This window comes from Durio zibethinus, chromosome 5, assembly GCF_047325235.1.
Source record: "Durio zibethinus cultivar Kanyao isolate XHJ-2024 chromosome 5, ASM4732523v1, whole genome shotgun sequence".
Classification (NCBI taxonomy): Eukaryota; Viridiplantae; Streptophyta; class Magnoliopsida; order Malvales; family Malvaceae; genus Durio; species Durio zibethinus.
Window position 1 is genome coordinate 2,006,479 of NC_143166.1, and position 14,753 is coordinate 2,021,231.

General features: G+C 28.5%; 1 pseudogene; it reads left to right on the forward strand.

Annotated features, from left to right (window-relative positions):
* The window catches only part of LOC149518655 (receptor-like protein kinase FERONIA pseudogene), a 52,568-nt pseudogene extending 38,143 nt beyond the window's left edge, over nt 1-14,425 (forward strand).
* Nucleotides 14,426-14,753: the final 328 nt, after the last annotated feature.

Sequence of the window (14,753 nt, forward strand, 5' to 3'; positions counted from 1 at the left end):
AATGCTTGATTGCATTGTATTTGTCAAGATTTGAAATGATAATGAATGAATGAATATGGGTTTAAAAGAGTCTTGCATTCATTTGAAAAGAAATCTAAGATGATGGTGGTAACAAAATGAAAAAATGGTAGAAACTTAAAAGAGATGATTTGAAAGGATATATGATGCCACCAAATGGAGAATATGATGAGGCAAATCTTGAAAAGTGGTATAACCAAGTGATGAGTTTAAGGATGAATTGGTCGATATGACTTGCAAGTTATGATTGAATGATGAAAATAATCAGTGGACAAAGTTTGTTTTGGAATGGTTAATGCTGATACACCCAGGAGTAATGACCCAGTGATGGTGGATAAAACTTGTTTTGAAATTTGTTAATGCTGAGAAATTCATTGAATGATGGTCAAGTGATGATCGATTGATGAAGCTTATTCCAAAGTATTGAGAAACTGAACAAGGAAGAATGTGAGTGAAAAAGATAATTGAGAGCTACATTGGTTTGATCTTAAAAGAACAGTATAATTGGATCTCTGAAGAATCAAAAGGCTTGATGCCCAAGGAAAAAGCTTGAAAAACTTGAGTACCATACATTGAATAGGAATTAATTGGCCAACATTTGCATAACATGCATTGAAATTCATGCACATTGCATAGCATACACTATTTTCAAGAAAGTATAGTGTATAAATTCAAGAAACAGGGGTGTTTCAACATCCCACATAGAGAAGACAGGTATGAAGATATTTTTGAGAAGAAACTTGTCAGGTAAGTTCATAATCCTTGAAATAGGATCTCTTTTGGTATCAGGGTTGATTTATAAGACCTTTGGGCATAATCTCCTGAAATTCCTTCAAACATAACTTTCAACTCCTTTGGACATGAGTGTCAGGGAGCAATTTACTTTTCCAAAGTCATGGTGACTCTGTTTAGAGGAGCAATTTACCTTTCCAAAGTCGTGGTGCTTTCCAAAGTCGTGGTGCCTCTGTTTACAAGAGCAATTTATTTTTCAAAGTTCTGTTGCCTCTATTTAGAGGAGCAATTTACTTTCCTAAAGTCGTGGTGTCTCTGTTTAGAGGAGCAATTTACTTTTCAAAGTCATGGTGCCTCTGTTTAGAGGAGCAATTTATTTTCCAAAGTCGTTGAGCCTCTGATTAGTGGAGCAATTTATTTTTCAAAGTCGTTAAGCTTCTGATTAGAGGAGCCATTTATGTTTCTCAAAGTCGTTGAGCCTCTGCTTAGAGGAACTTTGGTCAAAAAAACAAAAAGCAAAAAAAAAAAAAAAAACAAAAAACAAAAAAAAAACAAAAACAAAAAAACAAAAAATGAAGATGTTGAGTTGAGTCTTGATTGAGTGTCTACGTCTTTGCGCAATTTCTGTTTCACAGAAAATGTAAAAAGAGGGGCAACTGTAAACACTCAATTTGATCCAGGCCCAGATCAATTGGGCTTGGTCCAAATGGGTAAGTCTATATATATATTTTTTATTTTTATTTTTTGTGTTTTACATTTTTATTTTATTTTTATTTTTATTATTATTATTTTATATATGTATATATATATTTTTCTTTTATTATTATTTTTATCTTAGGTATTTATGTATTTATTAGTATGTATATATCTTTATTATTATTTTTTTTTCTTTTTTTTCTGTTAATATTTATGTAATTATCTGTTATTTAATTTTAATTTATCTGTTAATTTTTTTTATTTATCTGATTTATTTTCGTTTGATTTTTTTTTTTATTTATCTGACTGAAAATTGGATTGAAATTCAATCAGAAGAGTCCAGATTAAATTCAAAGATTGAATCCCCGTCCAAAAAGGAATAGGGATTGATCAGAAACTCTTCTGATCAATCCTTATAAATAGATACAGAACACAGAAGCAAAGGACACAAAAAAAAAAAGTGAGTAAAGCTATTGATTTGAGAGAAAAGGGGCATATAGAAGGCTAAGAAAAGGTTTAGAAGTGTTCAGAGAATTAGCAGAAATTTTTTGAAGATTTTTGGTGATTTTTTTTCTAGGAATTTCTGGAAAATTTCAGATTTCGGTTGAATTTTCTGGCAAAAGTTACATTTTTCGATGAAAATTTCGACCAACTTTAAAGTTTTCAGTGAGTTGCCCAGTTTTCGATGAAGGATCCCAGAAATTGACCAACTTTTCGGCCAACTTTCGGCCAACTTCCAGTGAAAAACCTAGATTCCGGTGAAATTTTTCAGAATCTGATGAACATTCAACCGGAGTTCTTCGACCTTTTAAAGAGAAGCGAGAGAAAAAAAGAAGAAGAGAAAGAGAGAGGGGAGAAGCTTTCTGCTGAAAACAGAGAGAGGAGCCTTTATACCCTCCCAAAACGACGTTGTTTTTGCCTTAAGTGACCCAGAGGATCCGCGCGTTTTACCGAGATCCAACCCGACCCGAGCGTCGACCCGCTTCCTGACCTGCGCGTGTCTCCCCCCTTCGAGCCGATAACTGAGTCGAGCCGGGGTCCCAAGCCGTTTCTCCGAGCCGTTTCTCTTTCTTGAGCCGAGCCGAGCCGAGTTGTACTCCGAGCCGCTCCAGGTTTTTTTTTTAATTTTTTTAATTATATTTGTTTATTTGTTTATTTATTTATTTATTAGATTAGGTTTATTTAATATTCTTTTTATCTTTATTTTATTTTTATTTTTGTTTTACTCTTCTTTATTTTTTTATTTTTATTTATTTTCACTTTTATTAAAAATCAAAAAAATATTTTTGGGGAAGAGTTGAAAGTATCAATTTTCCTTAAAAATAAATTTCCAAAAAATATTTTTGGGGAAAAGTTGAAAGTTTCAATTTTTCTTAAAAATAAAATTTCAAAAAAAGGGGTTTTGAGGAAAAGTTGAGAGTATCAATTTTCCTTAAAAATAAATTTCAAAAAATATTTTTGGGGAAAAGTTGAAAGTATCAATTTTTCTTCAAAATAAAATTTCAAAAAAAAGGTTTTTGAGGAAAAGTTGAAAGTATCAATTTTTCTTAAAAATAAATTCCAAAAAATATTTTTGGGAAAAAGTTGAAAGTATCAATTTTTCTTGAAAATAAAATTTCAAAAAAAGGGTTTTGAAGAAGAGTTGAAAGTATCAATTTTCCTTGAAAATCAAAGTTTCCAAAAAAATATTTTTGGGAAAAAGTTGAAAGTATCAATTTTCCTTAAAAATAAATTTTCAAAAAATATTTTTGGGGAAAAGTTGAAAGTATCAATTTTTCTTAAAAATAAATTTCCAAAAAAAATATTTTTGAGAAAAAGTTGAAAGTATCAATTTTCCTTAAAAAATAAATTTCAAAAAATCAATTTTTGAGGAAAAGTTGAAAGTATCAATTTTCCTTAAAAATAAATTTTCAAAAAAAAAATATTTTTGGGGAAAAGTTGAAAGTATCAATTTTTCCTACACAAAAATAATCATTTTTTTCTTTTTATTTAATATTAAATAATCCGACGATAGAACCTCTGTAAGTGAAACAGTAGTTTTCTTGCATACTCCTGAAGTGAGGGAATTTTCTCAATTTTCTACTAAAAGTATTAGAGTCAATTGAGAATAATTTTCAATAATTAATTACTTGATAAAATTTTAAGGCTAATTGGATGACACAAATTTAAGCTGGTACCATCTCTTGATGGGCGTTGTGAGGGTGCTATAATCTTCCTCACACGTAACCGAACTTCCGAACCTTGTTCTGGTTAGTAGACCTGAACCTATTATTTTAGGGACCCTTAAACTTAGGTGTTCCCTGAAAGGACAGATTCTTTAGGTGACCAATCGCACCTAGATAAAAAAGATTGGTGGCGACTCCCTTAAGTCAATGTCTAGCGATAGATCCTCGGATCTAGATGTTATGACAGATGCTATTAGATTATGCTTGGTTCCTGGTGTCATGATTCCACCAAAGTTTAAAGTGCTTGAGTTTAAAATGTTTGATGGGACCGAATGCCCTACTTCACATATTATGATGTATTATCGCAAGATGGTTGCATATGCTCATAATAAAAAGTTGTTCATCCATGTTTTTTAAGACAGTCTTACTAGTTTAGCTGCTAAGTGGCATGGGCAACTACATAAATCTCACATTCGTGGGTGGAGAAAACTTGTAAGGACTTTCATTACACAATACAAACACATTATAGATCTAACACTAAATCACATGTCTCTACAAAGAATGAAAAAGAAAGATACTGAAAGTTTCAAAGAATATGCCCAAAGATAAAGGGATATTGCTGTCCTAGTTCAACCACCATCACTGAAAATGAGATCACAATCTTATTTGTCAATACTTTCAAGACTCCCTACTATAAAATAAGGATTGAAAATGCTACTAAAAATTTCAATGATATGGTAATTTCTGAAATATCATTGAAAATGCCATCAAGAATGAAAAACTTGAAGGTGGTGATGCAAATAAATGGGTAGTGCTAAAAAAAAAAAAGAAAGAGATGCTCAAGCTTTAATTCATGAGGGGCAACAAGTTGGAGGCTTCACTCCATATTATCCTTACCTGATGTACAAACCTTACTACCCAACCATCAACAATGTTTCCCCAAGTCTTTATACTTGTGAACTAGTCATACAGTCATCTAACTCTTGGTCAGTTGCTTAACTTAAAAATCAGGTGAAAAGAGAAAAAGCTAAAAATCAGGTGAAAAGAGAAAAAGCTAAAAATCAGGTGAAAAGAGAAAAAGCTTTTATAGATCCAATTCCTATGACATACACTGAGCTACTCCCTTAACTCATTAAAAACCACAGTGGGGCATAATTTTGAAAGAGTTTTTATAAATGTCTATCACCTTAAGAACTTTAAGAAATAATGTAATTTTGTAACATTTGACTATTTTATCTCAACCTTTTATTTATCTTTCATCATTTCCATAAGTGATAGATGCATTTTCATTACATTTTTTTATTGTTCAATTGCTTTTATATACATGCCTTTCATATTTCACCTACTCCTATCTTTTAAATAATGAATGTTCAAATAATCATGACAATAATTTTGGATTCGATTTTGAAATAATTATTCATATTGATGGAATTGATAAATTGAGACTTTTAATCTATTGGGATCATTAAAGTAAAAGAGAACAGGTTTTATGAAATGAAACTAGCATGAGATTTTGCTCATTTGTAGACTGAAGTGATGTGGTATGTGGTTTTCTTATGATGATTCACTCAAAGTTTGCTCTTAATCAATAAATGTTCTTCCTTGAGAGTATTTATATTTGAAATGAGAAATGACCATCTTTTTTCTACCCTTCACGCAAGGAGTAAAATTATCCATTTGTTATCTCATTTAAGCTTATTGAATTTTTTTTGAAAAAACCTTAACTAAAGATCACCCTCTACATTAGAGAGCAAAGTTTGAAAAGGTTTGATCATAAAGAAAAAAATAAAGAAAAAAGAATGTGAAGATCTTTATTGATTTCAAGGACAAAACAAAAAACCTCTTTGGTGCTCAGATCTTTCTTGAAAAAGGATGAAAAATGCAAATAAAAAAATCTAAAGAAAAGAAAGAAAAAAGAAAAAGAGAGAACTAATGAAGAATGGGGCAAAAAACCAAGTTGCATCATATGATAAAAAATGATCCTTTTATTTATAACCTTTTGAACTAATTTTGGGCTTATTATATCTTTTTTTTTTTAATAATCCTCTCACCTTAGCCTATGTTACATCTCTTAAAAGTCCAATTGGATCGAATGTGAAAGGTCGAAGTAGAGTGTCATGAATTGAACTAAGATAAACTTATCATGGGATTGTTGGAAATTTTGATTGAGATGTCACTGCTAGATTAAAAGAAAAGGGAAAATGAGAAGGAAAAGATGTGATAGATGTTCAAAAAAAAAAAAGCAAAAACAAAAAAACAAAGAAAAAATGAAGACTTCAACTAAAATCCTAAAAGGGCAATTTAAGTAATAAAAAAGAAACTTAGGAAAATAGCCTTGATAAAGATCCTCAAGAAATAGGGATAATGCTTGAATTGATGAAATATTAAGAATATCAATGGAATGAGCTTTGGAAAAAAATTTAAAATTAATTTGTCTAGAATTGTCTGAATATTCATTATCTTAGATGTTGTGTATCCTTGCTAGTGTTTATCTTGATGATTCATTTTGAAATGATTTCTTTGCCTATTTATTCTTTACCAGACTTATTCTTATAATGAATACCCTTTCTTTGATTTTTCTTGTTCTTCACCATTTATTTCTTCCCATGATGAATTAAAGAAATGTGATGGGTTACATTTGGTATTGAATTGAAATAATGATGAATGAATAAAGAACTATTATGAAATATCCTTGCATTATTTTTAAGTGACTAAGGCATATTAAAAATGAAATGTGAAAAATGAAAGAAGTTTAAAATGATTTTAATCTTTGTTGCTTACAAATGAAAAGAAACATTTCAAATGTTGAAATCAAATGATAAAGCTAATGAAGAAGAATTTTGGATAACAAATTAGTTGATACAGTTGCTAGCCGATTTCAAAGAATTTGAAGAAAAACATGATGAAAAGCTAAAAAGAAGACACAAAAAAGAGTCTTGAGATCCCATTAAAATAAGAAAACTTTGGATTTAGATGATATAATGGATAAGACTACTTAATAATGCATAATAGCTCATGTTAAAAACCACAAGTGTTGATGAGTTAAAATGAGTCAAAATATAAATCAAGAGTTTTGATAACTCCTGGATTTACCATAATTGAAAATGAATTGCATAGCATACATTGCATTCATCACATGCATTACAAGCATGCATCATATTGAGAATATGACACTCATTTATGGCATTCATCATGCATATTTGGAAAAGAAAAAAAAGTTTAAAGTTTGAAATTGCATAGGAATTTTCCATTCATGTGTTGTATTCACTACATTCATTACATGTTGCATATATCATCTTATTTATTGCACTTATGCACTTCATGTTTGGAAAAGAAAGATCAAAGTTTAAGCTATGAAATTAAGATGGAATTTTAAAAAATCTTTGGCTCATGCATTCATTGCATGCATACATTGTGTTTATCATATTCATCCCTTGCATTATGCATGTTTAAAAGGAAGAAAAATTAAAGTTTGAATCTTGAAATTGAATTTGAGAATTGTAGAAAATCTTTTCATTCAAAACTTTAGTTGTGGTAGAATATTTTATTTTTCAAAGTTTCAAAGCCTCCGTTGTAAAGGAGCATTTTATTTTTCAAAAGTTTAAAAACCTTAGTTGTGAGGAGCATTTTTCAAAAAAAAAAAAAAAGTTTCAAACCTCTGAGGAGGAGCTTTTGCAATTTTTTTTTCAATTTTTCTTGACCCGAACAACATGGATGTCTTTTGTCTTTGTACAATTCCTATTTCACAAAAAATGTATAAAAAGGTATAACTGTCGACACCCTATTTTGCCTAGAGATTTTTTAAAATTCATTTGATTTCAAATTTTAATTTTGATTATGCAATTGAGCCTTAATTGGAAAAGTAAATTTTAGGCCCAAAGATTAAGCCCTAAATTTTATTTGTATTTTAATTTTTTTAGTTTAATTTTTGGTTTATTTTTTATTTTTTTAGTTAAAAAAGACAAAGTCAATTAGTAAAAAAAAATTTTCAAAAGAATAAAAATAAAAAAAAAATGTAGGATTTTGCATAGAAAATCTTGGATTTAATTCAACTCTTGGAGTCAATTCAACTCTTGAATTCTATCTCAAATTTTAACTTTAATAATTGAATAATTTTGGAAAGACTTGAGGCTTAATCTATTGAAAAAGGGAAGATTACACAAAGAATAAAATTTATAGTGAAATCCTAGATTCGGTTGAATTAATTTCTTCCAAATCGAAAGGGATTTAATCTTTATAGAAGGACCTTGAATCTAATATCAAAATGAGGGTCTCACAGCAATTCACTTTAAGATCAAACAAATATCATTGAAAAAGAGAAAAAATTTGGGCAAAGTTTTGAACCAACAAGGAAAAAGCAATCAAGAAAAAAATTTTGCAAGAAGATCTAGTTAGAGTTTTTAGAAGGAAAGCTAAAATTTATAGTAGGAAATATCAATTTTTAAAAGCAAAAAATTATTGGAACCTGTGATTTATTGAGGTAATATTTGCTTTCATTTTTTTTTTTTGTGATTTTTGCATAACTTTTATAATATTTATTGTTTACTCTTATTTTTCTTTTATTTATTTGCATGGTTTATATATTTTTAATTGCATGATTATATATTTAATTGCATGCTTATTTACATGATTATTAATTTATTTATTTGTGTGATTGCATGATTATATATTTAATTGTATGTTTATTTGCATGATTTACATTGTTAATTGCATGATTATATATTTAATTGCATGATTATTAATTTATTTATTTATGCGATTGTAGGATTATTAATATATTTGTTTGCATAGTTATTTATTATTATTATTGCATGATTTTATATTTATTGCATGATATAATATTTTATGTTATTGTATGATTAATATTATATTTGAATTATATTTAATTGCATGTTTCTATATTTATTGTGTGCATAATTGCATGATTATACATAATTACTAATATATATGTGTGATTATATTTGATGACATGATTATATATTTGCTTGAATGGTTATTAATATATCTATATGGTGTTTTATATTATTGCATGATATTATATATTTACATGATTGCTATTATTGCATGATAATTAATATATTTGCATGACATTTTTGCAAGAATATTTTAGTATCATCTAGGCATGATATTATTACATGATGTTTAGTATGATTTATAATATATTTGCATGATAATTTTTGCATGGTATGATTTAATATTTATTGCATAATTACTTGATATTTGTTATAGAATTTTTGTATCACCATGTTTTGTAAATAAATAAAAAGATTAGAATTGTTTGATTTGCATGATAAAATCATCTTTGGTTATGGTTTAATTTAGATAACACATAATTAATTTAGTACCAATTTTGGGTACAAAGGGGTGCTAATATTTTTCCTGCACGTAATTGACTCCCAAACTTTAGTTCAGTTGATATAGACAAGAACCTATTCTTTTTAAAAACCTATAGTTTAGGCTTATGATAACTTAAAAAGGATAGATTCATGTAGGTGGCAAATCACACTTAGGTAAAAAAGATTGATGCCGATTCCATAATTTTTGTGTCTAATAAGTAGTTTTTCTCAACCTAAACGTTATAACAAAAAAAAAAGTTGCATTGAAGATGTTTTATGTACTTGATCTAAATTTGGAACCAATTTCAAAATAAACTTTTAAAGATTATGATGTTGTTAAGGCAACAAAAGGCAAACATTGATAAGATGAATGAGTCTGTCGAGGTTATATTTTGAATTCATTATCTGATCGTCTATATGACCTATATAGAAATATGAAAACACCAAAAGAGATATGGACTGCTCTTGAACACAAATACATGAACAAAAAGAAAGGTAAGGATAAGTTTTTGGCTTTGAAATACTTTGAATTTTCAATAACTGATGACAAACCAATCATGGACCAAGTGCACTAGTGACAAATTTTGGTTTCTAAGTTAAGGGAGCTAGAAATAAAGGTTCCTGATTCACTTCAAGTCAGAGCTATTTTGTCAAAACTTCCTCCTTCTTGGAATGAATATAGGAATAAAGTTCTGCATTCAATAGATATTTTCACTATTGAAGAATTTCAGACTCACATACAAATTAAAGCAAAAAATCGTGCAAGAGATGCACACTTTCTTAGAGGTTCCAACGTGAATTATATGAGTGGACAAAATTCTAAAAAACCCACAAGTCTTCTGATAAATTTCAAAACATTTTTAACGTCAAGAAGAATGGATTTAAGAAATCCAAATTTAATAAGAATAAAATGTGTTTCCATTGTGAAAAGAAAGGACATTTGATTAAAGATTGCAGATTTAAAAATGTTGGAATTAAGATTGGTTCCAGTTTTAAAAGCAAGGCAAATCTACTTGAGCAAGAAATTAATGAACTTGTTGCAATAGTGACTGACATATAAATTGGAATGATCATTGAAGTTCATATGGCCACTACAAATAAGTCATCTAATTGGTGGCTAGATTCTGGTGCAACAATTCATGAAGAATAGTTCAAGACTTATGAAGAATGCAAGAGACCAGAAAACATCATTATAGGAAATCATGTTCCTACCAAAGTGATTGGAAAAGGAACAATTGAATTGAAATTCACCTTAAGACAAAAACTAACTTTACTTAATGTTTTTCATGTTCCTGAGATTAGAAAGAATTTTGTATCTGTAAATCTATTATGTAAGAAAGGCTTTAATATTGTAATAGAGTATGATAAAGTTATAGTGTCCAAAAATGGTGTATTCATTGGAAAAGGATATTCCAATGATGGTATGTTTAAACTAAGCATTAATGAAATAAATAATGTTTCTACTTATATTGTTGAGCATTCTTCTTTTTTATGGCATACTAGATTACGACATTTAAATTATAAAAATATGAATCATATGACTTAGGATAGTTATGTAACATACCAAAAAAATCATGACATTAGATGTGAAATCTGTGTCAAAGCAAAAATGACTAATAAACCTTTTCCTAAAACTGAAAGAAATACAGAATTATTAAAACTCATACATTTTGATATTTGTGAGTTAAATGGTTTATTAACAAGAGAAGGAAAAAGGTATTTTATAACATTTATAGATGATAGTTCTCATTATACTTTTGTGTATCTAATGAGAACAAATGATGAAGCTTTTGATAAATTCAAAGAATATAAATTAGTTGTTGAAAATCAAAATTCTTCAAATTGATAGGGGTGGTGAATATTTTTTCGATTCATTTTCTCTTTTTTGTGAAGATAATGGAATTATTCATCAAAAGACAGTCCCTTATGCACCCCAACAAAATGGTTTTGTCAAAAGAAAAAATATAACCTTGGTTGATATTGTAAATAGTATCTTGTTAAATGCTAAATTACCTCTAAATCTTTGGGGAGAAGCACTTTTAGCAGCATGCCACAAACATAATAGAATTCTTTCAAAGAAATTCTTAAAGACACCATATAAACTTTGGAATCATGGTAGAAAATCAAATTTGGATTATTTTAAAGTGTGGGGTTGCATTGCCTTTTATAAAATACCTCATCCTCATAAATCAAAATTATGACCTAGAGATATTAAAAGTATTTTTATTGGTTATGCATAGAATTCAAAAGCATATAGACGATTTAAATATTAATGTTATTATCGACTCTATTCATGTAGAATTTTTTGAAAATAAGTTTATATGTGATACTGAAATTGATGTGGAGAAACAAATTGAAATGATTCCTATGACTAGAAATAAAAGAAAAGAAAGTAATGATTTTGTTGAACTTAGAAAGAGCAAAAGAACTAGAAAAGAGAATATTTTACCTTCTGATTTTGTTTCTCCAAATTCTATAGTATTTATAGTAGAAGGAAATAGAACCAAAGTGTTTAAGAAAACAAGAATTCTACTAAATATAGATGAAGGCCCTAAAACATTTAATAAAGCTATAACTTCAAGAGATGTTGTTTTTTGGAAAAAAGCTATTAATGATGAAATGGACTCAATCATGTCCAATAATACATGGGTTTTGGTAGATTTACCTTCAGGTTTTAAACCGATAAGATGTAAATGGGTGTTTAGAAAGAAATATAATATAGATGGTTTTGTACAAACTTTTAAAGCAAGATTAGTTACAAAAGGTATCAAACAAAAGAAAGGCATAGATTATTTTGATACATATGTTCTGGTAGCTAGAATAACATCCATTAGAGTTCTTATATCTTTGGCTTCATTTATAAATTACATGTGCATCAAATGGATGTTAAAACAATATTTTTAAATGGTGACCTAAAGGAAAAAGTATACATGAAACAACCAAAAGGTTTTATTCTTCCAGGTAATGAGAATAAAGTTTGTAAATTAATTAAGTCTCTTTATGGGCTAAAACAAGCTCCTAAACAATGGCATGAAAAGTTTGATTCAACCATAGTAGCCAATGGTTTTAAACATAATAGAGTGGATAAGTGTATTTACTTAAAATTTGCTAAAGAATATGGAGTTATAATATGTCTTTATGTGGATAATATGCTAATTTTTAGTACTAATATAATTGGCATAAATGAAACCAAAAGATATTTGATTTCTAACTTCAAAATGAAAGATTAAATGATGTTAATACCATTTTGGAAATTAAAGTTAAGAGATATAACAAGCATTTCGTACTTAATCAAAGTTATTATATTGAGAAACTACTTAATAAGTTTAAGTGTCTTAATATAAAAGAAGCCAATACTCCATATGATACAAGTATAAAATTAATAAAAAAATCAGGGTTATGTAATTGCACAACTTGAATATACTAGTGTTATTGGAAGTATTATGTATGCTATGCATTATACTAGGTCAGATATAGCTTTTGCTGTTTACAAGCTATCAAGATATAAAAGTAAACCTAGTATAAGTCATTGGAAAACCATAGAAAAAGTTCTAGATTATCCTAAAAGAACTAAAGATTTTGGCTTATTTTATTTCGGAGATCCAATTGGTTTGGAAGGATATTCATATTCAAGTTGGATCACTAGTATAAGTGACAATAAATCCACTTCAGGATGGATGTTTGCCCTTGGATATGGTGCAATTAGTTGGGCATCCAAGAAAAAAACTTGCATTTCACATTCAACTATGAAATCTGAATTTCTAGCTTTAGCTACAACAAGCAAAGAAGCTAAATGGCTAAAAAATTTATTAATGGATATAGAGTTGTGGCCACAACCAATGACAGCCATTTCTTTGTACTGTGATAGTGAAGCTACTATGTCTAGAGCTTATAGTGAAATTTATAATGGAAAATCTAGACATATTAGTTTAAAACATGATTATATCAAAGAATTATAAAAAATGAGATAATTAACATAATATATGTTAAATCTACTAACAACTTAGCAGATCCTCTTACCAAGGCACTACCTAGAAATTTGGTAAGAAGCACCACAATTGGAATGGGTTTAAAATTCCTTTTAGACACCAATAATGGGAACCTAACTTTGAATTAGTAACCTCTAATTGCAAAGTTTAACAGTTAACAACGAGTTTTTATTATGTGTTTGTAAACACTAGTCAACCCATTCTAAATATTTGGAATACTAGTATAAGCCATTGCATAAATGAAGGATGAGATTGAACTCTTAATGGAGTTTATAATTAAATGTCTATAGCAATAGAGACATAAATAAGAAACTTCTCCTACATAAACATAGAAGTGGTGCCGCTTCAACAAGAAAGTTGGAAACTTTCTTGTAAATGTTTATAAATAAGGATAAGCACATGGCTATAATAATGCTAAAGCGGTTATAAACCTCTGACAGAATATTAAATAAGTATTATATGTGTTATATCTTCAATTTTAACACTAGGAGTTAAGGTTTAATCTATGGACGCCATAAACTTTGTTAGAATTTTAAGGTATATATGCTAATTGAAGGTTTCAATTAAAAGATACTTTCTTGTATTCATAATATTTATTTGTGTGAAAGGTTAAAAATTAAGCACCTACATTCCAAACCAGTGGGGGATTGTTGGTAATTTAGAATGTAGTGTATCCCACATTGAGTAAAAAGATTATTTATATGTGGTTTAAAAGAGATTACTTATATTATTTAAGTAATTGAGCTAAATGTTAGAGTGGGCCAAGTCAGACAATTTTAAAAGTCAAAGATGGGCACTTGGGCGCTTAGGGCACTTAGGCTTGTTTGGCAAATAGATTTAATTTTTAAATCTTTTAAATTTTGTATTATTTATTTATTTCAAAATATTACTAATTTTGAATAAATATGTCTAAACAAGAAAACATGACTATTTAAATAAAGTTTATTTCAGCAACAAAATATAACTATACAGAATATCATGACTTTTTTAAATGGCTTGATTAGTGACTGTTCATTTGTTATAAATAGATCTTTTTACTTGACCAATTTCACTACTTCTGATTTAGAGAGTTTTTAAGGCTTTGTTGTATCCTATAGGTATAATTGCCTTTAAGATAGTGTTCTTTACGACTCAAAATCATATTTTATTCTTTCTTATTATTTCTATTTTCTTAAATTTTCTAACAAAAGTCTTGTGTGCAAGACCAGCTGTTAATCGTGAGCCAGAAGAGGATGATCAGTCAAACGTAAGATTGGCTAGATGGGTTGTTCATTGCTATCGAAGTGAAAAATTTGATGTCTTGATTGAAACATACCTAAGAGGAAAGATCATGTCCGAGTGCCTTACCACATTAGTGGACATTACAGTAAGGTGCCTAGCCAGTAGGCCAATAGATCGACCATCAATAAGTGATGTGCTCTGTAAACTCGAACAAGCATTGCTGTTGCAGGAAAAGGCTGATGTTAATCTCCAAATCAAAGATGTATGACCAAATAGTGATAGCAGTAACAGAGCATTAATATTTTGGATACATATTGTACAAATTATAATAGAATTTGAATGCTACAATAAAATTGGTAAGATGCATGCACATGTCCAAATTTGGTGAAAATGTTTTAATCAATTAAATTAAATATTTAATTGGTTAAAAATTTTAATTGAAGATTTACTAAAATCACATAGATCAAGATCCAGTCAATCAGAATCCACTTATAAATAATCATTTTTTATATCTAATTAAATGAAAATAATTTTAAAATAAAATCAAAGTGATTAAATTCTTTTGAAATTCTCTAACATGCCAAGTGAGATGATAT